At 42.6% G+C, this 24478-nt stretch overlaps 2 pseudogenes; both read right to left on the bottom strand.

Moving 5' to 3' along the window:
• Nucleotides 1-649: 649 nt before the first annotated feature.
• The window catches only part of LOC102954104, a 30169-nt pseudogene continuing 6340 nt past the window's right edge, over nucleotides 650-24478 (bottom strand).
• LOC122241607 lies at nucleotides 7113-7238 on the bottom strand (annotated as a pseudogene).

The raw sequence follows: 24478 nt of genomic DNA, 5'->3' as shown, positions 1-24478 counted from the left end.
ATCCAAACACTTTTTCTGTCTGAAAACACACACGGGGACAAGAAACATGTCAGTTGCATTCAACCTGGAGCTGATGTACCAGCGGGCTAGCGAGCTTTTCTTCCCTTGGAAAGGGCGGGCTCTGCATCGTAAAGGGCTGCAAGGCACCCGGGCGCAGAGTGTGTTCCCCAGTCGCTCCTTTCCCGGCGGGGGGAAACCTGGGAAACATTTTTGGGCCCCGTCCGAGTCACGCGGCAATTCCACGGCAGGAATTGTGCAATGAGGCGAGTCGGGCGGCCGGCCGGGGTTGGAAAGACGGCGGGGGAGGCCGCCACAGTGCCAACCCTTCCTCCCTGGGGAACCGTGAGGCGCGACGGCGCGGCCAGGACGCCGGGGATCCGGACGGCCCCGAATCCCGGCCAAGAAAGCTGCAGGGGCGCGGAGGAGAGGAGCGCGTGGGGCCCGTCCCTTCTCCGCGGCAGGGACCGCCCCCGCGCGCTCCCCGGGACTCCACTTGGGGCCGCGAGCCGAGGGGGGTGGGGGGGAGAGCGGGAACGGCGGCCCCGGCCCCACCCCCACCCCCCTGCGCCCGCGAGGACGCGGCGGGGTGGGAGGGACCGCAGACTCGCCCGGGCGACCGCGGCCGGGAAGTCCGGGCTCGCACTTTCGGTTAGAGCACCGGGGCTTCCAGCGGCGCCGCGCCCCCACCCCCGCCGGCCGGCTTGCGCTTTCGGGCTGTGACGCAGCCGTCCGGGTACGCAGAAGTCTGAGCGGAAGCCCGGAACCTCCCGGGCCGCCGGCGCCGCCCGGCCGCCCCCGCGCCGCCCAGCGTGCCCGCCCAGGCCTCCGCCAGGGTAACCCAGGGAGCCCGGGCGGGACGCGCTCCCCGGGCGCGGGCTCGCAGATCAACCTTTGGTCCCGTTCGCCACTCAGGTCACCGGCCGGTGACGTGCGTACTATTATTAGCGTTAGAGGTGAGGAAGCCGACTCAAAAAATATCCAGTTACGTGCTTGAAGTCAAACAGAAGGAAGAGCTGCGAAGCAATTCCAGCTTTGTCTGGACACAGCTAGGTCATACTTCTCTTGGGTCGGCCTCTTCCAGGCTTTCATCCCAGCGAGCAGCAGACGGGTAACAGGTGGGGCAGGTAAACTGAGAGACTGAGCCCCTCTGTACGGGGCAGCGGGGGCAGTTGGCTTCTGGTTGTTGCACACTCATTTGCCCCAGTGTGCCGTAAAAATCTGTTTTGTTCCTGTGTATCTCGGAGTGGACGAGGTTGGAAAGCATTTTACAGACCTTCTACCTCGAGTTTCAAACCACATCTTGGGATCAGGGACACCTAACATAAGGGATTTGTTGGAGAATTAAATAAGACGGCGTATATGTGGTTGCTAGCACCTCGGGGATCTTCAATACGTGTTAATGTTTTGTTTTTGTTTTTTTTGCAGCGCTCCCGGGGTCATCTGGGCACTCACCCTAACACTGGCGAAGGGACCTAGCCATTTTAGGTCAACACCCTCTCTGACAGATGAAAGATACAATGCACCCAATGGGAAAATCACTCCCCCCCCCCCCGCCCCAATTTCTATCTAATTAGTGACAGAGGGCGAGCTAGGGGCCCTGTTTCTTGGGACGGTGCAAGGGCTCTGGCCACCTCACCCTCCTTTTCCTCCCAGAAGCTTCAGAAGGGCTCTAAGGCCAGAACGTGACTTCCTCGGGGACCTGATGACGGTGATGTGGGCGGGCACCTCCGGGAAGGAGGAGGAAGTCAAGTCACCGGGTTCGCAGCTGCTCCCCCTACCCCCTAGAGAGGGATCCAGAGCCTCAGACGTGGGGCCAGCCCTGCAGGCCTCGGGATCTTTGCTGGCTGGGGCTGGGCCCCAAAGATAAAGAGTGTGTGTGTGTGTGTGTGTGTGTGTGTGTGTGTGTGTGTGTGTGTGTGTGTGTGGTGTGTCCGGAAGTGCAGTGGGCGGGGGAGCGTCGGGCTGTGGAATATCCAAGTAAATGTAGATCAAGGTAGGAAGGAACAGGCTGGCGTTGGGATCTTCTCCTGGAAGGGGCACGCTCCTTCCATGGCAAATCATTTCAGGGTCAGCACAGAATTTTGGAAGGAGTTTATCTTGAAAGTGAAATATGCTGATGAAAGTTTTATAACATGGCTGCATCTTGGGAACTGTTTGGGTTTTAAAATCACTGCTCACTGGAGAAGCTGGTTTTGCCCTCCAAGCCTCGATTTTATGAAATGAGGCTAAGCTACCTGGGCAGCCCTTATCCTTGGGCACCCTGGAATGACTGGAACAGGAATAGCCTCCAGGTAGAGTTGCAGCTCCAAAGGGAAGCCAGACCATGAAAGGAAAGGACACTTCTTTGAAAACTAAATCCTTTTTTTTTTAAATCACAAAAATAATTAGTGCTCATTGTACACAAGTTAGATTTTTTTCAGAATCAGAAAGAAGATAAAAAATTGAAATCCAACACCTTGGAAACCACTGTTGATAATTTCGTATATAGCGTTAAACGTAAGCAGACTGAACACGCTGCCTTTTTCCTTGAACAGCCTTTTTTCCTTGAATAAAATGTCATGACATGCCACTAAATATTTTCCATATGTTTTTTTCCATGTATGTTTTAAAGTGGTATTTAGTATTCCATTGTGCATTTATTTAACTAAGGTCCAGTTGAAGGATTAAAATTGTGTCAGGATTTTGCTATTGAAATAGCAATGAAGTGTGAGCTTTGTAGCTAAATCTTTGCACACATTCTCAATTATTTATATAGGTTAATTTTCTAGATATGGTATTTCTGGATCCAGAGATAAAGACTGCCCTACATGACCTTTCAAGCTTGATACAGTGACCCCCCACACCAGTGTTTCCCCAGGCTTTCTGTACCCTTTATTCACCAAGAATTTATGGAACATCCATCGCATGCCAGACATGCCTGGATACAAGCAGAGATGAATACTTTGTAGCACAATGTGCCATAAATGTTGTCAGAGCTTTGGGTAGTGAGATGCCCAGTTTGAGGAGGGTCATAAAAGACAAGTTGACTTTTTTGAAACCAAGGGATTTTATGTGAGAGGAAGTTAGTGAGGAGCACTGAAAAAAAAAAAGGGAGGAACAACAAAAGGGCCAAGGGGAGTTTTCTGTGCAAAAGCATGGTAGCCTAAAAGCCTGGTATGTGTTCATATATTTGGCAAAATTGTGAGTTGTCTTGTGTGCTTGTAGTAAGCATAGACTTGGGAAGGAGAGTAGTAAGAGAATGCAAAAACAAAAACAAAAACAAAAACAAAATACACTATTATGTCACGCTAAGAAAGTTCTGACCTTATTCACATAGTAAACAGAGAAAGTTATTTATGGAGCCGCCAAGAAACTTCATGTATGATGAAATTGGATCTCACCACTTAACCTACTGAAGGGCACTGTCTTCAGTAGACCCTTGAAATCATTCCTGGGAATAAAGAAACAAAAGATGCAAAAAATTGCAAAGAAAGTATCCCCAAAGAATGTTGAAATGGAAACTGCAGAGAATCGACCAAATTCAGCAGTAGTATCTACCAAGTCTGTCACACTGAAGAATGTGCTATACTAATCATTAGTAAATTTGGTGATGAGTAACATTCTCTTCTCTAAAGAGAATGGCCTGGATATTGATGCATTTCCATTTCCTATCAGGAAAACAAATCCAGAGTAATAAACCTTAAAACATGTAGCCTAGATTTTAGTATGTGAAAAGCCCTTTGTACACTGTAAGTAGTGTTCAATGAAAGATATATTTCTGGAAGGTGGTTTAATAAAAACTTTTGCTTATACACAAGAGGTCACAATGTTCAAATGCCTGCTGTGACCAGGTAGATCATAACTTTCAGCAATTCTGGAAAATTCTCAACTCTTATCTCTTCAAATGTTTCTTTTACCTCATTTTTGCTATCTTCTTAAAGAATTCTGATTACATGTGTATTAGACCTTCTAATTCTGTCATCCAAGTCTTGTAATCTCTCATATTTTGTATTTGCATTTGGTTGTTTTTTAGGATCTGACTTCTAGTTTACTAATTCATTCTTGAATTGTGTCCAATCTCCTTTTGCTCTTGAGTTCTTAATGTCTATCATTTTTTTCTTTCTTAGCAGTTTTGTTGGACAATTCTGTATAGCCTCTTGTCTCTTGTTCATACCTACCAGCTTTCATTTCATGAAAAAAGGTTCAAAAGGAAGCCAGTCTGTCCCCTGGCCTCTAGGCCTTCATCAGCAGGAAAAGAGAGGGATCCTTGGTGTGACTTGACCTTTAGATAAGAGCTTTCCTTCCCTACCCCTCCCATAGGAATTGCCAGGAGAGAAGAGGGAAGCATAGGACTCTCTATGCTCTTGAGAAAGGACTCCACCCTCCACAAGGGTCTTACCACTACTATCTGCCACAAGGCCATTGCAATTCCATTTTGCCTACATTCCCGTTTATGTCAAGAAGCCTAGGGGCACCTGGGTGGCTCAGTAGGTTAAGCATTTGACTTCAGCTCAGGTCATGGTCTCTTGGTTCCTGAGTTCGAGCACTGCATCAGGCTCTTTGCTGTCAGCTCAGAGCCCACTTAGGATCCCCTGTCTCCCCTTCTCTGTCTCTCTGCTCCTCCCCCACTCATGTTCTCTCTCTCAAAATAAACAAAAGAAGCCCAGAACTCTCAGATCATCCTTCATACACAAAGCTAATCCCATGTGGCTCTAAGGACAGAGAGATACCTTCTACTATAGTATTCTATATCTCTCTCCTAGCTTTTTTCCCCCACCACCTGCCATACTATATATCTTATTAGTCTCCCTCTTCTAAAACCACAACCTCCTTAAGAGTGGGGATATTTGTTTTGTTAACTGCTTTGTCTTCAAAGCTTAGAATATTACCTGAAAAATAGAAGGTATTCAAAAAATATATTTGTCAAGTGAATTAATATTAAACATTCTTATTTTATATTTGGTATCTTGCCATTCCATTTCCAAAGATTTTGCAAGTCTGATTTTTGTTCAGCTGTTGCTGTTAGCTTTTATTTATTTTGCTCTTTTTACTTGTGTGGTTTGTGGATTTTTACTCTCATATTCCTTGGGGGTTTATCTGTAGAAATTCTTTGAGGCATAGATTAAAGTTCATTCATTCACAAATCATTTGTATTTACTTTTACTAGTTGGCTGGGGTAACTCTTTACCCAGGACCAAATTAATATCTCTGCTTGTTTTTGTTTCTGTTGTTTTTTTTTTTAACTACAAAAGTAGGATGAGTGGGGTTGCAAACCCATGTGTGTGGATATAAATTATCAAACGACAAATATTTTCTTCAGACAAAACAGAACAATGATATGAGAGTAAGAGGTTCTTACTTGTAAATAGGCTTTACCTGCTAAAAACAGGTCCCTGCTGTACAGATTTTGTATAGATAATTTATTTAGCTCTTGCAGTGTGGGGAATAAGCTTAGGAATTCCCTGAGCCTGCACTGATGGGTTAACAAGGCATAAAGAATTACAAAGCCATAGGATGTTCACATCCAACTCTTGGCAAACAAGATTATGTGAATAAGGATAGAGAAGAGGGGCAGAGGCCCCCAGTATGAGGGGGCAAAGGCCCCAATACAGAGGTATATGAGGTGAGCAAGATTAGGTATTCAGGGTGAAAACGCCCCCCAATTTAGTACAATAGTAGAAAGCTGCTTTCACAGGAAGGAAGGACCAAATTAGGTAAACAGGTAAATAGGGCTATATACTGCTGCAGGTGAAGTTGCCCAGAGGGGAGCTAATCAACAAAAGAAAGGTGCCTTGTTGACCCTGAGGTTACTTGCTCTTTCTTGTCCCCTAGACCAGTTTAGGTAAACAGAGGTGGTGCCTCACGTCTGCTGTAAACAACCTCCGGCCCTGCTGCCTCTGTGCCAGGATTTTGTTTTGCATTAACCGAAGCCCCTAACCCTGAATATCTTCAGGACCCTCTTTTCCTCACGTCCATGAGTTAAAGTTCACAGTTTCATTGTCTCTTTGTGCATGTCCATCACCATGTATGTAAGCCTTCTGATCCTAATAAAAACGGAGCAACAACCTTCAACTGGGGCTCTTGTCTTTTCCTGGACATTAGCCATCTCTCGCATTTTAATCCTGCGTCTGCTCTCTTGCTGGACAAGAAAGAACTTTAGACTCAGAGTCTGTGACATTGCAGTCCATCCAAAAAAATTCAATATTTTTTGAATGTCAGGTACAGACTTTTTGGTTAAGACCTTGCTTTTTAAAAGGCATTAAGTATAAATACAGTAATCTTGGAGTGTCTTTAGTTAGTCATTTGGGCCACCATAGAGGAAAAAGAAATTAGATTCGTTTCCTCAGCCTTTCTCCATGCTGTAATATTTTCAGCTTACTATTTGCCTGGTCTCAATAAAAGGTTTCTAATGTCAGATAGGTACTGTTGTGTACGTTGAGTGTTGCATTGGTCTCCCTTTCCGAGGCACGTTTAAGTACATTTCAAGGGATACCGAGCTGTGGTCAGTCTCTCTGCAGGTCATTGCATTTAAAAATAGTCTGGTGACTTTTGCCTCAGATTTCCTAGATAATATTGCAGTAGATGAGAAAATTATTCTCTGTTTCTTTAAATTAGAGTAAAAGATAATTTTCTACTGACTCAGAATTAGAAGGTAGCTTCTAAAATCATTTCCCTTGCTCACCTTCTGAATTCAACCTCATTTTTTTAAAAATGAAACTTTTCCTAAAGATGCCCCAGATCTTTGGAGATTAGTTACGAAAACCTTGAAGTTTAATGATTAAATTGCACTGGACTAGTGCTCTCGGAGTCAATCCCAGCACATTCAGTGTTTGACAGGAAGTGTCTGATGCAAATTCGAAAATTTGCTCCTGAAACTGCTCCTTTTTTCTTTTTGCATTTTTGAACTGGGTGGCTCCTCATGTGTCTAGCTCCAGAGAGGCAAATAAAATTCAGAATGGCATAGCCACGAGGGACCACAGCTTTACGGCATGAATTGTGATGGTACTTGGGAGTCTCATCCTTCCCCTCGACCTTCCTGTCTCGTTTAGAGACCAAGAGGCCAAAGTCCCGTCTGTGCTTTGACTTCTATTCTACTGTGGCTTTGCTCTGCTCTTGACTGAGGTTTATATGCGAGACAGAAAAATATCTGACTTAGAAAGGTGCATTCTTAACTCTGTTTTATTTCTTTAATTCCATAGTATCTTATTTCTTTAGTAAAAGGCGAAAGATTTATACGATCTGAAGAGAAACCAGAGTATCATAGTATCTTATTTCTATCTGATTCTTTTTATTATTTATAAATCTTGTCTTGAGAATACTGTGAGTTTAGAGATCAGATCCTCACAGACTGAATGCTGCCAGCGATGATGGAGTGACCTTGCAGGGTTACTTTTACCTTGAAGAGGTCATCAGGGTGTGAGCCTCTGCTCCTCAGTCTCAAATTTTTGTCAATACTGAGAATGAACCCATTTCAGAGATGAACTCACATTGTCTAAGCTTATAATATGCATAAGGTGATAGATAAACCGAGAATGCTGACATATTATGTGTGTGATCTTGGAAAATTCCACTAGAAAATAAGTTCCACAAAAGGCAGAGAGTCTGTTCTCTGCCATATCTCCAGTGCTAGTTCAGCGCACAGTGTGATAGGTGCTCAGCAAATATGTGAATGCATGATTTAATCCCTCATTGCCAGTTTTCTCTGTGTAAATCAAGTACCATGTATCTCACTGATTGTTTTGAGAACCTTGAGAACTAATTTATAAGCACTTAGCATGGTATTTGCCACAAAGTAAGCATTCAGTAAATTTCTCATCAAAGATTGACACCTATTAAGTTTTTATTTTACTTTTTGCTTATTTTACTTGAAATGAAACATCAATTCTATTTGCTATATATATTTGTTTTACCCCTCACTCCTTTGGGGGGCAATTAGTTTGAAATATGAAAATGTACATTGAATGTTCACTGTGTGGGTTACAAATACAATGCTTGTGCCATGTAGGAACCTAATCCAATGAAGGAAATAGACTTACAAAATGACTGTATATAATAGAAGACTACATATGGAGCTATAGAAAAAGGCATGGAATAGGGCTGGGGGCATTCTGAGTAAGGGCAAGAGGGTTAAAGGTCTATTTGCTAATAAAACTGTTGCTTATGCTGAATTAGAAAGCAGTAGGAAATATATTCCTGACTCATAAAAGACAAGTGATGGTTTAAAGATGGTACTATTTTTAAAAGGTTATGGTTAATATAAATTTTTTTCATTGTCTCATATTCTAATTCTTTGAAAATTTATAATCTATATAGAGTGTTGCATGGCAATGCAGAATTAATCAGAGTGTTTAATCAGTTGGAATATTCTGTTTTTCAAACTATTTTAGACAAACACATTTGAAACTGTTCTACCAAGAATAATACAGTTCTTTTTTTTAAGTTTATTTATTTATTTTGAGAGAGAGAGAGAGAGAGCACAAGCAGGGGAAGGGCAGGGAGAGGGAGAGAGAGTGAATCCCAAGCAGACTCTGCACAGTGTGGAGTCTGACATGGGGCTTGAACTCATGAACCACGAGATCATGACCTGAGCTGAAACCAAGAGTCAGACGCTTAACTTACTGAGCCACCCAGGCACCCAAGAATAGTACAGTTCTACCAAGTGACATCCTTTTGTTGTATAAAAACAAAACTAAAAATTAAAGAAGTATACATGTAAATATTTATTTTTTGGTAATTTATAATCACAGTATCCTTGGCACTTGGAGGAGGAGATAGAGACAGAGATAGATGTAGATATCTCCCCCATGGTCCAGACAGGCATGTTTCCTTGTCCCTTCCTGTACAGCAGCTGTCTATCCTGTTCATCATTATACTGGCCTCCTTTGAGTTTCCAGTTTTATTAGATTTCCCCATTTGGGGTGGACTTTAGTTCAAGCTGATTTCTAACAACCAGTCTTCTGAGATCATCAGATTTCTCAGGAGTAGCTTATTTTTTATATGAAATCAGCACTTTTTAAATGTTGCCAATCAATTCGAACTTATTTGTTTTTAAAGTGCTATACAAAAAAAATTTACCAAGGGCCATACATGGGCCTCAGTGTATTAGCTTATAATCTCTGTTCTAAACAGGCTAAGCCATCAACCCATGTGTGTTTTATATATACAATGTAGAATACGTTTTGCTAGCATGCATCTGTTAGATACAATATCCACAAATTTGGAAAGAAAAGTCCAATTTCAGATTTCTTTTTATTTTTCTTTATAAATGTACATGTGTCTAGATTTTTTTTGGTTCCGTGAATATGGTCACTATACCTACAATATAAGGAAATGTAGGACACAGTCCCTGCCCTCAAAGAATTTTTATATCCTGTGCGGTATAGAATGTGAGATGGATTGAAGCATCAAGAGATTTAAAGAAAGAAGAACACCCAGGAATTTACTAGCTCAGTCTGGGTCTGTTTTAAAGGAGCCAGAGGGAGAATGGGTGTGATGGCACTAGAATGAAAGGGGCAGATATCTGATGTTTGCAGGAAGTTGTGACAAGAATTGATAACTGAATAGACGTAGTGTAAGAATAAATGAGAAATTGTATTTGTTCTTCTGTAATTGGAAAATCCTAACCAAGCATCGTGTTGCATGACTATCCAAAGGAGTCCCTTCAGTGAATTTGGAAGGAAATAAAAAAGCTCAATGTCACTTTCTTTTCGGTTTGTTCATTTCTTATAAACCAAAAGCAATGTGGAAGAAGGCTCAACAGATATAATAATTTACATAATTAAAAGGCAGGAAAAACCCAAGTATTAGGGGAAATGTTTTAGCTGATATATTCATGTATATTATCCTTTTTTATTACCTTCTCATTTTACAGGATTGCCTTTCTTTTTTTGAGAAAGAAAGAGAGAGAGAGAGAGAGAGAGAGAGAGAGAGAGAGAGATAAAATCCTGATGCAGGGCTCCATCCCATGACCCTGGGATCCTGACCTGAGCCAAAATCATGAGTTGGACGCTGAACCGACTGAGCCAACCAGGTGCCCTGTCTTTCATTTTTAATCAACAAAAAATACATGTCTACAGTTACATCAAGATTTTAAAATTTCTGTAGGCTTCTCATGTTGAAAAGCCTCATTGAAATAGACCATCAGTATTCTCCCAAATCAATGCGATTAGTTCCACTAAGGGCATTTCACTGGCATCTGATTGTTTGAAGGGGCTATAGGGAAACTGATGACATTAAGTAAGATAGATTATGGATAACATTCAACTCTCATCTCTCCATGGACCTAGCAGGCATAGCTTGCATTATTGCTAATGGGAGTTTTGAGTTTACCATTAAAAGTCTATCAATCTCCTAATCCTTGCAGAACACAAATGGGCTTTAACTTTCGGTATAACTTGTTAATTGATTGACAACAGCCTCATTGTAAATGATTGACACCTGACAAGTTTTTTTATTATTTTTTTAAGGTTATTTATTTTTGAGAGAGACAGAGACAGAATGCGAGTGGGTTAGGGGCAGAGAGAGAGAGGAGGACACAGAATCCAAAGCAGGTTCCAGGCTCCAAGCTGTCAGTACAGAGCCCGATGCAGGCTCGAACTCACGAGCTGTGAGATGATGACCTGAGCTGAAGTCAGACACTCAACCGACTGAGCCACCCAGGTGCCTCCCAACAAGTTTGTTTGTTTGTTTGTTTGTTTGTTTGTTTGTTTGTTTTGCCCCTTCTCCTGCCCCTTTCTAGTTCCAGAACCAAAGGACATTTGTCAGCAGCCTAGAATAAAGACAACAGTAGGAGACTTCGGTTGCAGATTCAGGCCAACAGGGAAGACATCAGATAGGGTTATGTTTGCTGCACTTCAGGAATGTCCGGTGTCACATTTGAATGTCAGTGCAATTCTGTCTTGAGAGTAGGTTGTCGTCTTAGACTGGGCAGCTATAACAAAGTACCGTAGCTTGGGTGACTTATACGCAGTAGAAAATTTTATTTCTCACAGTTCTGGAGGCTGAAAATCTGAGATCATGGTGCCAGCCCGGTCAGGTTCCAATGAGCACCCTCTTCTGAGTAGCAGACTGCCAGCTTCTCATTGTATACGCACATGGCAGAAACAGGGATCCACCCTTGTGACCTAATCACCTCCCCAAAGTCTTCTCTTCTAATACTTTCATACTGGGGGTTAAGATGTCAACATATGAATTTGGCGGAGGGTGGGGGGGACACAAATGTTCCACTCATTGCAGTTGAACCTACCTAAGACACCCATGTAGAGACTAGTTATCCAAGTTGCCTTCAAGTTTCTTGTCCACGGTCACCACACTTGCACATATGGAAATTGGGACTAGAACCTAAATCTTATGGCAACAGGTCCAGTGCTTTTTGCAGGGCCCCAAACTGCTTCTCAGTCCCTCAGTTTAACAAGTGTTTCTTCAGGGCCCGTTTCATCGGGCTCTAAGGATGGCAAGAGGGCTTGCATTGCTGTCTTCTCTCAAAGGACTTAGAGTTTATTTGATCAAAATTTGTGTACGTGTGAAATGGCTGCAAGCATCAATTGTATTTTTGTGAAGTGTTTTAGGAATGTAGAGAAAGGAGAAATTGTGGGCTGTTCATTGGGGAAATTTTCATGGAGGAGGCCTGCGGGCTTTCATGGATGTTCTACAACAAATAAAATAACTAAGAAGCTAACCCTTTTGAGCACCTAGTCTGTGTTGGGCACTGTGTGAGGTACCTCTCATACTTTCCTTCATTTAGGCCCCATTATCCTCTGAGGTTGGTGTTATTACTGTCCACGTTGCTGATGAGAAGATCAGTGTTCAGAGGAGTGGAAGGCACACTTGTCCAAGGCACATGGTAGGAGCAAAGACAATGTTGAACATAGGAGGACACCAGTGTCTCAACTCTTAACCACTATTGTACAGATTTTATAGTAAGTAGATTTAAAAATCTAACTTAAAATTTTTTAATGTTATTTATTACAAAATTTTTAAAAAATGTTTCTCATCTTTGAGAGAGACAGAGTGCAAGCAGGGTAGGGGCAGAGAGAGAGAGGGAGACACAGAATCCGAGGGAGGCTCCGGGCTCTGAGCTGTCAGCACAGAGCCCGATGCCGGGCTCAAACCCACAGACTTTGGGATCATGACCTGTGCCAAAGTTGGTTGCTTAGGGGCACCTGGGTGGCTCAGTCAGTTAGGCATCCGACTTCAGCTCAGGTCATGATCTCATAGTCTGTGGGTTTGAGCCCGGCGTCGGGCTCTGTGCTGACAGCTCAGAGCCTGGAGTCTGCTTCGGATTCTGTGTCTCCCTCTCTCTCTGCCCCTCCCCTGCTCATGCTCTGTCTCTCTCTGGCTCAAAATAAATAAAAACATTAAAAAAAAAGTTGGATGCTTAACTGACTGAGCCACACAGGTGCCCCTGATTTTTTTTAATTTTAAAGAGAGAGGTAGATCGGTAGAGAGAGAGAGCGCGTGCACACATGATATGGGGAGAGGGGCAGAGGAAGAGAGAGAATCTTAAGCAGTCTCCACACTCAGTGTGGAGCCTGACACAGGGCTTGATCCCACGACCCCAAGAGCATGACCCAAGCTGAAATCAAAAGTTGAACGCTCAACAGACTAAGCCACCCAGATGCCCCCAAAATCTGACTTCTTACAAATATATGTAAAAATGTGTCTAGGTCTCTAAAACAAAAAAGCAATTAGAGTTCCCCTTTCCCTTAACATGTTGGCAGACCTGTGGGATAGAACAGAGAAAGGGGATCTATTATGTTCTAAGCTCTCACTTTATAAAACAAAATTCTGGGGGCACCTGGGTGGCTCAGTTGGGTAAGTGTCTAAAGCTTTTAAAGAGACCCAGGCTTTGTGGCCTAATATTTTGGGGACAATCTGCTTCAGGAAGTTGAGATGACACAGCTTTGTTCTCTAAGCCATTGAGGGAGGTGATTCAGGATGAGAGCTCATCTCCCTGCATAAGTTTGTAGAGCTATCAAATACAGTTTACCATATTTACTTTCTAGAACTTTTATTCAGTGTCCTTTTTATACATACATATTTACAGTACAAAAATGTTTCTGTGCTCATTTTAAAGTGTTTTTTCCCCAATGCCCTATGTCCTACATCAGCAGTTTCTGTCAGCACGTGGTACTTGGCCAGCATAGTGCTGGTTGGTGCATCCTTCCCCACTGGGGTTGCCAAGTGTACAACATGGAGGAAAAAGGCTTCAAGCAATTGGTGGAGAAATAGGCAACATTAGGTCACTGGGCTCAAAGGAGGGGATAAGAAGAAGCTGGAAAATTAAGTGGAGGGTCTACAAGAACCGTTTAATTAGTTACTTTTTTTATTGTAATGAAATATGTATAACACAAAATATGCCATTTTAACTATCCTTAAGTGTACAGTTTAGTGGCAATAATTATCGAAAAAGTTGTGTAGGGGTGCCTGGGTGGCTCAGTTGGTTGCATGTCTGGTTCTTGATTTTGATTTGTGAGATCAAGCCCCATGTCTAGCTCTTCTCTTTCTCTCTTTCAAAAATAAATAAATAAACATAAAAAAAGAAAGAAAATGTTGTGTAACTACTACCATGATCTATTTCCAAAACTTTTCCATCTCCCCAAACAGAAACTCCATACCTATCAAGCAAAAATTTCTTATTATGCCTTCCTCCAGCCCCTGATAAACACTAATATACTTTCTGTCTTTATGAATTTGCCTATTCCAGATAGACAGTATTCTAGATAGAAATATTCCAGATATTTCATATGCTCATACATTTCATAAAATATTTTTCCTTTTGTGTCTGACTTATTTCAAAGTTCATCCATATTGTAGCATGTATCGGAACTTCATTCCTTTTTATGGCTGGATTTTCTATTGTACATATATATCACGTTTTGTTTACCCATTTATTTGTGGATGGACACTTGGATTGTTTCTACGTTCCTGCCATCGTGAATAATGTTGCAATGAACACTGGCATACAAATGCCTGTTTGAGTCCCTCTTTTCAATTCTTTTGAGTACATACCAGGAGTGGAATCGCTGGGTCATAGGGTAATTCTATGTTTAACTTTTTGAGAAACTGCCGAACTATTTTCCACAGGGACTACACCATTTTACATTTTCAGGGCCCAGCCAACAGAAGGTGAAGCAATGCTCTTTGGAATGGCCCATGGGGTCCAGGTTGGACAGGCAGGCATACTGGCTCATGGGCAGGAGCAGCAGGGGCTCCACTTCTGGGGGTGGTAGGTGGTTCCATATTTCTCTTATTTGCAAAGTCCTAGCTATAATCCAAGGCTTCAGGGGTCTGTCCACCATGTACTAGAGCTTGAGGTAAGTGGAGTGTTCATTCCTTAGTTCCTCCAGCTTTGGCTGCAGCAGGATATCCTTCTTGGTCCAATTGGCAAAGAGCAGTTGACACATGGTGTAGTCATCCAGGTCCTTCATGATGTCACAGATCACCTGCAGCATCCCTCAGATGCTTTGGGATGCCCGTTCCTCCCATAGTCACACCAACAGACTTCACCATCTTGATGACAGGGTTAGATTTATTGTCTGGACAGATGGCCTTTGCCTGGGTAGACTAGCAGCCCATTTGAGCCCTGGAACGTAATCAATGATGTCTTCCATCTTCATGGTTTCCTGGTACTGGGACATCTTTCCTTCTAGCGGGAAACTTGGGATGGATGCCTTTACAGAAAATCTTGATGACCAAACGCACTAAGCCCTTGTCATCATGGCCAGAGATGAGTATATAGGGCGAATGACCAGGTTTTGGTGGATTTGAGTCAATAGTAGATGTGCTGGCCAAAGGGGAGACCTAGAATGTGATGGGGTTATAGCAGGATGAAGTAGAACCACTGGATGTCATGGCCAATATTCTCCTTGTTGATGAGCCGCAGTGGGTACTTGATATCCAGGCTTTTAAGGTTATATCCAATAGTGGATAGCTGAGCAGGCTATAGAGGAACCAGACTGGGGAGAGCACCACATGCCCCAGTATTCTCAGCTGGCCCTTGTGGTGGTGTCTGCTGTCCTGGCCAAGACAGTTGGGCTGCCTCTTTTCACTTCCTTAATAATATCCTTTGATGCACAAAAGTTCTTAATTTTGATGAAGTTCAATTTATCTATTTTTTTCTTTTGTTTCTCATTTGATGTCTTATCTGAGAACCCATTGCCACACCCAGAGTCACCAAATTTATCCCTATATGTTCTTCTAAGAGTTCTATGGTTCCGTTTCGAGTTAATTTTTGTATATGATGTGAACTAGGGGTCCAACTTCATTCTTTTGTACGTGGAAATCCGGTTGTGCCAGCATTATCTGTGGAAAAGACTAATTTTCCCCTATTGAATGGACTTGGCGTCTCTGTGGAAAATCAATTGGACATAAATATAGGGGTTTATATCTGGGCTCTCAATTCTTTCCATTGGTCTATATGTCTATCCTTAGGCCAATATCACACGGTTTTGATTACTTTAGCTTTGTAGTAAGTTTTGACACCAGGAGGTGTGAGTCCTCCAACTCTGATCTTTTTTAAGACTATTTTATTTATTCTGGGCCCCCTGCAACCATATGAATTTGAGAATAGGTTTTTCCATTTCTGCAAAAAAGGCTGTTAGAATTTTGATAAAGATTGTGTTGAATCTCTAAACCACCTTGGGGAATATTGCCATCTTAACAATATTAAGTCTTCCAATCCATGAACATGGATGTCTTTCCATTCATAGCCATACCTTGGAAATATTGTTGTTTTGGTTCCAGACCACCACAATAAAGCAAATATCACAATAAAGCAAGTCAAATGAATTTTTTGGTTTTGCAGTGCATATAAAAGTTATGTTTACACTAGACTGTAGTCTATTAAGTGTGCAATAATATTATGCCTAAAAAACCCAACGTATATACCTTAATTAAAATATACTGTATTGCTATAACTGACTGAGCCACCCAGGCGCCTCTGATTTTCTTTTTTTTAAAGGCTTTACATGTTTTTATTTATTTTTGAGAGAGAGAGAGAAAGAGAGAAAGATCAAGCTACCACAATCATGGCAGGGGCAGAAAGAGAGGGAGACACAGAATCTGAAGTAGGCTCTGGGCTGTCAGCACAGAGCCTGATGCGGGGGTCGAACTCATGAACCGTGAGATCATGGCCTGAGCCGAAGTCTGATGCTTAAATACACCGAGCCCCCCCAGGTGCCTACATTGATTGATTTTCTTAATGTTAAACTACTCTTGCATTCCTGAGAAAAATCCCACCTGGTCATGGCATATAATCCTTTTAATATGCTGTTAGATTTGGTTTCCAAGTATTTGGTTGAGGCTTTTTGCATTCATGAGGGATATTGGCCTGTAATTTTCTTTTCTTGTGATGTCTTTATCTGCCTTTGGTATCGGAGTAATGCTGGTCTTAAAGAATGACTTAGGAAGTGTTCTCTCCATCATGTTTAAGTGCATCAACTTTGGAGGCAGGTGGTGTAAATTTTAATTCTTCCTCTGCTACCAAAAAGTTTGTAGCAAGTTATTTTGTCATTTACCTTCTCTAAACTTAATTTTCCCTTCTGTAAAATGGGAGTATTAGGAGAATTCATTGGGATCATTCATTGTAAAGCCAGTGGTGTGCTGGTAAATGTTTAACAACCAGCTCTTAGAGGATGTGGAGGTGGAAAACCCTGATTTGGAGTGTTTGCCAATTTCCATGTGGTAACTACTCCTGCCATTACTGGTTTTAAGGTGCAAATAGAGTTAAAGAGACATGCACACAGTCTGTTCTCACATGCCAGTGGGAGCTGACTCCAGCACATTGGTTTTGTTTTTTAAGTGTGAAGTACACAATAGGTTATCAATCGATAAATATCATTTTCAGTTGCCTTTAACAAAAATAAAATAAATGAAAATAGGATGATTCCTGCAAAGCAAGATATATAATCTCCCTCTCTATTGCCTTCTGTTCTAAAATATTCTATATTTAATGTTATCCTCGGATAGTGTATCCTCTGTGGAAATCACATTTTATACTCATTTTCTAATTTTAGATCTTGTTATCATTGTTTATACTGAACATAATCACAGGGAGGATGATCCTTGCCCACAAGTCTGTTTGCCCTGCTGGCAACTGGCCGCACCTGGAGGGACTTGTTGCTCCTAACTGCTTAACATACTAACCTTGATGGCTGCAGGGAAACTTAGAAGCATCATTCTGCCTTGGCTTCCTGGTTGCTAAGGTCTTCTGCTTGATATTGGCCCTGGCAGGAATCACCAGCCAGTCCTGGTTTCCCTGGAAGGCACACATAGATTGCCCAACCGCCACCATTGGGCAAATGATTCAGCAAATGTCATGCCCTCTACACTTTTGCTCAGACCTGGTCTTAAGAAAATTTATGAAGGAAACAAAGACTATCTTACCCTGTCTCCTGGGCACCTAGTGTTAAACCCTTGACTAACTAAGTCACTGTGTTGTCTCATGTTCTTTATCCATCCATCCATCCATCCATCCATCCATCCATCCATCCATCCATGACTTACAGAATGCTTGTGGCTGCATATACGAAGATGCTAGATGGGCCTAGTGTCCATAAACTCACAGCCTGGGATGGGGCCAGGTGGTGTGGAGATAGAGATGCAAATGAATAGTGAGAATAAGGTATGATAAGAAAAAGCACGAACGTATATGCAAAGTATTATGGGAAACTAAAGGATGAATTCTGTTTGCCTGGAGGAGCTATGGAGGTTTTTGCAGAGTGTGTGCAGGTAACCAAAGGGTGAAGCAGAGGTTTGGGCCAGATTATGACAGACTTTCTATGCTCAACGTGCCATTAAACTTGATCCTCCAGCAATAGGGAGTCTTTCTTTCCTTTCCTCTTCCATTGCCCTGTATCTTAGGACTTCAAGGCCCTGGTCCCTGCTAATAAAATAATAACCAACTTTTTTAGGGCTTACAGTGTGCCAGATACTGTACTAGGTGCTTTAAATTCATTATTTAACTATCTTCACAACAACCTTCGAAGACAGAAAATATCATCATCCTCGTTTTACAGAAACGTTTTACATAAAACGTTTTACAGTTTTATGAGAAAACTGAGATTTAAAACTCCAGGTCACACAACTGGGAATAGGCAGAGCTATAACCCACTTCTGATTCACAGCCAAGCCTGTGCTCCTAGAAACATGAGCCAGTAGGACTTGGTATCGTTGAGGCATCGGGAAGAGTGGTTCCATCTCCCCAAACCCGCCTCCAAAACTTCCCTACGTTTTATGATGCTCATACCTCAAACCCTCTTACCTCCTACCTGGGCTGATAACAACCATCTGAAAGCACCTTGTTGAGGAGACATTCATAGTTATTGGGGAGAAGGGCTTCGGAGGATGTTGATGGCAGTGTCAACTTACCCTCAAGGACTGTGGTTGCTTCTGGGTGATGTTGAATTAACGATTCATCTGCTCATGCATAAGTCACCTAATGCCCCTCCCAAATAATGTAATGTGTTAGCCCAGTTAAAAACACCCACTCAGCTAAATGGACCGTCAGTTCTGTCAACTCCCATTGTACACTCTCTGCAAAAGGAAGCAGGAATTCTCTTTAACCTTGTCAGGCAGAGTTAAATTTATATATGAAATTAACTTTATATTAAATATGCATATATTTATAGGCATAATTTAACTCTAAAATTGTGTGTACAAATGAATAACCTGAAGCTCAGAAAGATGAAACCACTTGTTCAAGGTCATAGAATCAGTTTTCTTCCTACTACTGAAGGACTCTAACATTGGGGTGGTCTTTAGTCTGTATCCTAGCGAATAACTGCCCTTCTTTTTAATAATGAGACTTGGAATGTCCCTGAAGAAGTATTATTATTTTAGAGATGTGGTGTAGTGAAAAGAGCAAGGGCTCTGAAACCAGGTATTCCTGCATTAAGATTCTAGCGCCTGCTCTGTAGTGGTGTGACCTTTGGCAAATCACCTCACGTCACCTGAAAGGCTGACTGTGGGAATTGCAGCAGATGACTGGCCCCTGGGGTACCTCAGTACGGGTTAGTCCTTTCCAGCTCTCCTCAGTGTAACACGAATGGACATCTCCAGCCATCTCAAGCAAATTGGTTACATACACAATACATTCTTGGAGGTATGTTAACTCATTTTAATCAAAATAAATTCCTGACATGTGGTATTTTGAAGGGCAATTTGGGGAAGGTATTGTGAAACTAGGCAAGTTATACAGCTCCCACAAGGTGGGACTCAGCAGACCAATCAGGGAGGCCCATGACCCGTGAGACTTTTGGGGAGGAAAGAGAAACGCTGCTGTATTGGGGACACAAAATATCTGGTCACTTAACACAGGGATAGATGGAAGGAGAAATAGTAATAGAAGGCATCAGAGGACAGATTTCCAGAGAATGATGCCCATAGTACATGCTGTGTGAATGTGGGGGAGAGAGACCAGTTGCAAGGGGCCAAGAAACCCACCATGATGCCCCTCCTGCATTCTCTCCTGCTTTTGTCCCCCCATAGCACTTTGGGTTTCTCTTAGAGTCACCAGTGCACTTACCTCTTTGTAACAAGGTGGAGAAAATGTCACTATCTTTTTTTTTTTAAGTTTATTTATTTTATTGAGAGAGAGAAAGAGAGAGTGAGCAAGGAAGGGGCAGAGAGAGAGGGAGAGAGAGAATCCCAAGCTGGCTCCATGCTGTCAGTGCAGAGCCTGGTGTGGGGCTTGAACCCACGAACTGTGAGATCGTGACCTGGGCCAAAATCAAGAGTCGGACACTCAACTGACTGAGCCACACAGGCACCCCCAGAAAATATCACTATCTCTTAATAACTGGTGCCAAAATTCCTCTTGGAGCTAGAAGCATCTAGGTTTGGAAAGCTGGGTAGAACAGAATCATTTGGAGAGCTTGAGGCAGAGCGTTGAGACTTGAGGACTTGGGTGTTAGAGGAGGGGCCACTTGCTGTGGGTACTACAGGGAGAATGTGCAATCCTTGGGGGCAATCTGGGATGGAGAGCATGAGGAAAAGAGAGGAGGGAGGGCAGGGGGAAAAGGGAGAGAGCGGCTAGCAGTGCACCCGAGCTGTGATTCCTCCCTACCCTTCCCTACGTCTCCAGCGATGACCACCAAACCCAGGCACCTTCTTCAAAGGTGAGTGCCTTTGATGAAAAAACTGGGAAGGGGCAGAGTTTCATTGCAACATTGTGCAGGACAGATTAGATGTGAGGAAGTGGAAGTGTCCCTTCGGATGTTATTCCTCTCTTGGAAGGGCTGTATACTTGCAGAGGCCAATGAGGGGTTGGGGTCTCAAACGAAGTTTACCCAGATCTATGAGAGGCAAAGGGGCCTCAGCTGACTTCCGAGTTATATCTCTAATTTCTTTCTCTTTCCTTCTTTACCTTTCCCTCCCCTCCAAAGCTTACCCAGTACAGCACCTGACATATAGCAGGCACTCTGTAAATATTTGTTGTGCTGAATCATGTAAATATTATGTATAGTTTCTGCTGTCGTGGTATCTAAAATTGAGTAAAGACAACACACATGTATTTCACACATAAAAATAAACCGAATTCTAAAAATTCTGGGAAGGAAATAAATACCATCTAAACAGGTTTAATACTTTCCCACCTCTTTGTTTTTTTAGTATCCTTCAAGTTCAACTCATATCTCACCCTCCAGGAAGTCTATCTGGACTTTCAGTGATGTTTCCTGTCTCTGAGATCTTATGCCATTTCCTGTCTGTGTCAGCCATTTGCCACTTGATCATTTATTTTTCAAATGGATGTTTTGCCTTTTCCTCTATATACTGCAGTCTCTGAGGACCACCCTTGCTAAGGGCCTAGTATAGTATCCTGTACACATAGTTGTTCAATTGATTGTTACTGATCGTATGTATCTTGCATCAGACTCTCAGAAACTGAAGAATTTATTATGTACTTAGCACATCCTGGTACTGAATAAATATTGTTGAATTGAGTTGAATTGTTGGCTGCCACAGACCTCTGAGAATCTCTGATTCCTAGATCTCACCCTCCTGCCAGAATAAGAGAAGATTAGAACTTGGGAAGAGATCAAATCTAATTCTTGTTAAGCTATAATTTTTTTTCCTATTGCTTTGGGGCATGTAATTTAGGCTTTGTACTCCAAATGAAAATATGATTTATTGGCCAGTCACTTTCACATGGATGCTATGAGGTTAAAAAAATAAAGATGCACAGAATTTTGATGCTGACAGATATTATCAACTCAGAAGTATGAGCTCAGAGAGGTCAAACAGACTGCCTTATGTTTCCTCGGTTTGTTGCAGAGCTCACTGAGCATTTGGGTCCCACACTTTCTGGTTCGTTGGCTTTCCAGGCTCTATTCTTGGTTGTCAGAATAGCATTTCTTCATAGTGTTTTCATTATTAATGCAGCATACTAAGTCTTTGGGTGGAATAAGCCTCATTATTAGAGCTAGTAAGTCAGGCCAAGGCAATCTGATATTCTTATAAAATCAAATAGATTTTGAAGTAAAGAATCCTTGAGCTCACTACCTTTATCCTACCTATATATAACATCATATATATACACCCTGTAAGTGGACACTTCTGCGTGGACATTCATTATAACAGTTTTATTGATTCTGTTGTACTGCTGTTAATTACATGAACCACAAAAACCTTCAGTTAAATTAAGCCATAATAAATAAGATTAATAACTCTGCTCTGTATATTGAGTGTTTTTACAAGAAACAATGTTCATCTTTTCAGAAATTACTACATTGACGCCTTGTAAAATAATTATATCAGATATGTGGACTTTTTTTTTTTAGTAAAAAAGCTTTTGCATGTCTTCTAATAACTAATGGTGTGAACTACGATTAATTATCCTCATGATAACCCTATGAAGTGGACATTATGATCTTCCTCACTTACAGGCGAAGAAAATCAAAGCTTATGGAAATTTGGTATCTTGCCCAAGATCCCACAGTAGGGGAGGCCGACACTGAATGCGATAAGATATATGTACTTAGCACAGTGCTGGGCAGATAGTGTGTTGAATAAACGCAATTGGAAAAGTCAGCATGAAGGGAAAATCAGTGAAAAGGAAGACAAAAGCTGTTTTGAAGGTGGTACATAAAGTATATATTAAAAGTTCCTGTATATAAGAATGCCTGGATGGCTCAGTCGGTCAAGCATCCGATTTTGGCTCTGGTCACGATCTCACAGTTCGTGAATTTGAGCCCCGTGTTGGGCTCTGTGCTGACAGCTCAGAGCCTGGAGCCTGTTTCAAATTTTGTCTCCCTGTCTCTCTGCCCTTCACCTGCTTGTGCTCTGTCTCTCTCTCTCAAAAATAAATAAATATTTAAAAATAAAAAAAAAGAAGTTCCTGTATATAAAACATGTATGACTAAAATTTGATTCTGAGCTTCCTAACAATCAGCAGGACAAATACAATCAGTTATATGAGTGGTAAGTAACCTTGCCCAAGAGAAGTATAAATATCTGGAGCTCAGACCTAAAGGCCTTTTTTTTTTTTCAATATATGAAGTTTATTGTCAAATTGGTTTCCATACAACACCCAGTGCTCATCCCAAAAGGTGCCCTCCTCAATACCCATCACCCACCCTCCCCTCCCTCCCACCCCCCCATCAACCCTCAGTTTGTTCTCAGTTTTTAAGAGTCTCTTATGCTTTGGCTCTCTCGCACTCTAACCTCTTTTGTTTTTTTTCCTTCCCCTCCCCCATGGGTTTCTGTTAAGTTTCTCAGGATCCATATAAGAGTGAAACCATATGGTATCTGTCTTTCTCTGTATGGCTTATTTCACTTAGCATAACACTCTCCAGTTCCATCCATGTTGCTACAAAGGGTAAGGGCCTTTTTTTCAAGACACAGCATTTAACCTCCTAGCGAGAACCTTGGAGGATGAGGCAAACTCACCGTGGAATAGATGGGATGGCTGTTAGAAGCCTGGAAAAAGTACCAGCCAACCTGAGTGAGGTGGAGATGCCTGAGTTGCCCTGGCAGAAGGCAGAAGAAGGATTAAGAACTTGAGGGAAAGGGCATGCTAGAGTGGAAAGGCCAGAGGCCCACGAGAGGACTGCTTCATGGGAGACCCAAAGGATACACCATTTACCAAGACGATTAAGAATGTACTGCAGAGAGGTACCAGTGTCACTAAGAAGTCACTTCTGAAGACCTGGGCTTAAGGTAGGAGAATAGTCCCAGAGCTGGGCTCCTTAATGGCCATGGGCATAATGGGGCTCCCTCTAAGAAACAGAGACCAATTGGAAGCATTTACCTATCAGAAGCCATGAGGCCACAATACCATAATAACCAGTAGAGTCAGAGGGCCAGCCAAGGGTGTGGTCTGCAGGAATTACAGAGAGGGTAAACAGCTCATAGTGTCCCAAGGGACAAATGTGTAGAGAACAAAAGTACTACATAAAATCTAAAAAAGAGAGGGCCTATGATCACGTGGTCCTGTGGTCATATATACCACATATGACACCACATAAAGCAGCAGACCTTGTAGAGTGCTGGCAGGCCTTGCAAAGGCACATCTGAAGTGACAGATCAGAAACAACCCTCTGAGAGTCTCGGTTGTCTTCCTGTAGGATATGCTTTAAATCAGAGACCTCTGTATGACAGTGTGTCCACACCTAGAAGAATGAATGGATCCAGGAACAAAGGAATCAGAGTAGGAGTGGTGCCATTTACCATCACTCCTATTGACTCACTGGGGAACTTTGTCCACATTCTGGTCTCTTCAAGTGTTAGGGGTCTTGGACCCTAAACATGGTGTACTCTTGTCAGGGGATGTAACAAGAGTCCCATGGAATTATGAATCATAGCTGTCACCAGGGCCCTTTGGATTCCTCATCTCCAGGGACCAGCAGGGGAAAAGAGTCACCATCATGGCAGGGAGAATCCATCCTCATCAGTAGGAGGAAGTAGAGTTCCTTTTACACATGTAGCTAGGGAAGAATGTGTGTGGTGCCCAGGAGAACACAAGGTCCTGGCACTCTGTTTCTCCACTGGAACTGTGATTGGAAGTGGATAGCACTCCTGGCCTGAGGAGGGTATGACTGAAAAGGGCTCAGCCCTCTCGAGGGTGAGATTTGGGTCATGTCACCAGGTAAGCCACCAGGACCTGCCAAAGTAATAGTTAAGAATGAGGGGAATTTAGAATAGAACAGAAAACAAACAAACAAACAAACAAACAAACAAAATGGACAGAAGAGGGAGAGGATGTGAACCAGCTGTGGCTCTGAGACCAACGGCAGTGACCTGGCCATAGTTTGCCTCATTAACCCCCCTTTTCTAAATTTCCCTGCAGACAGACAGATCCACAGACCTGTGGAGGTCCTGCTCCCTGAACCTGCTATAGAAGTTGGCCTGAGCAGTGCAGTGGGTAGAATGTAGCCTCTATGAAAGTGCACTGCCCAGATCTCCTCCTATGGGCGGCATGACTGACCGAGAGTTCCAGCTTTTCCCCTATGCATCCATTGCTACGTTTGTGTAGGGACTAGGCTTCCCATGCCAATGACTG

Source organism: Panthera tigris, chromosome C1 (genome assembly GCF_018350195.1).
Source record: "Panthera tigris isolate Pti1 chromosome C1, P.tigris_Pti1_mat1.1, whole genome shotgun sequence".
Taxonomy (NCBI): Eukaryota; Metazoa; Chordata; class Mammalia; order Carnivora; family Felidae; genus Panthera; species Panthera tigris.
The sequence above is the reverse complement of the archived record's forward strand: the minus strand, read 5'-3'. Positions and strand labels throughout refer to the sequence as shown.